A 587-nucleotide genomic window follows, 5' to 3' on the forward strand; every position below is an offset into this window, starting at 1 on the left:
ACTGAGTGGAGGAGCAGGGGGGGGGGGGGGGGGGGGTGTGTAAAGCCACTGCCTTCTCTCAGGCTTTTCCAAACCAAACAGGACTACCTTCCACCCTCTCCTCAAGAGAGAGATGAGTAGAGCTGGCTCTGATCCAAAACCAACCCTACCCCAACATCTGCCTAACTTCTACTCAGGGAACCCAAAGATTCCTTTGCAAATGGAGCCCAGCGTGGAGGCCCAGAAAGTTTCAAGACTCTCTTTTGGGAAAAAAGGTGGTGGGCGGTGACCGTCCGGTCTGGCCCCAGGTTCTGGGGCTGGGTGGGTTGACGCTGCCCGGGCTTCCCTCGTCTTGGCCTTCCCGAGATAGTTAGAACCCGACCCCCGCTCCACCGGTCTCCGACCCACTAGGATTTTTAGGCCTCTGGGCCGAGAGCTCGGAACATGCCCCCCACCCGAGCTGGGGGAGGGGGTGTCCTGTCAGGTGACCGAGGACCCGGATGCCCCCCGCCCCCAGTGACCACCGGGGCCAAGGCGGGGGCGGGGACCGGAGGGTGTGGGGGAAGGCCCGAAAGTTTATCCAAGTCACTCCAGCGGCGGGCCGCGGC

The 587-nt window shown here is 62.7% G+C and overlaps 1 protein-coding gene across 2 annotated transcripts in view; it reads right to left on the reverse strand.

Annotated features, from left to right (window-relative positions):
• Positions 1 to 587, reverse strand: part of PLCG1 (phospholipase C gamma 1) — a 37,165-nt gene that overhangs the window by 36,164 nt on the left and 414 nt on the right. The gene's annotated exons all lie outside the window — the stretch shown is intronic.

The sequence above is a fragment of the Crocuta crocuta genome, unplaced genomic scaffold (genome assembly GCF_008692635.1).
Source record: "Crocuta crocuta isolate KB4526 unplaced genomic scaffold, BGI_CrCroc_1.0 scaffold248, whole genome shotgun sequence".
Taxonomy (NCBI): Eukaryota; Metazoa; Chordata; class Mammalia; order Carnivora; family Hyaenidae; genus Crocuta; species Crocuta crocuta.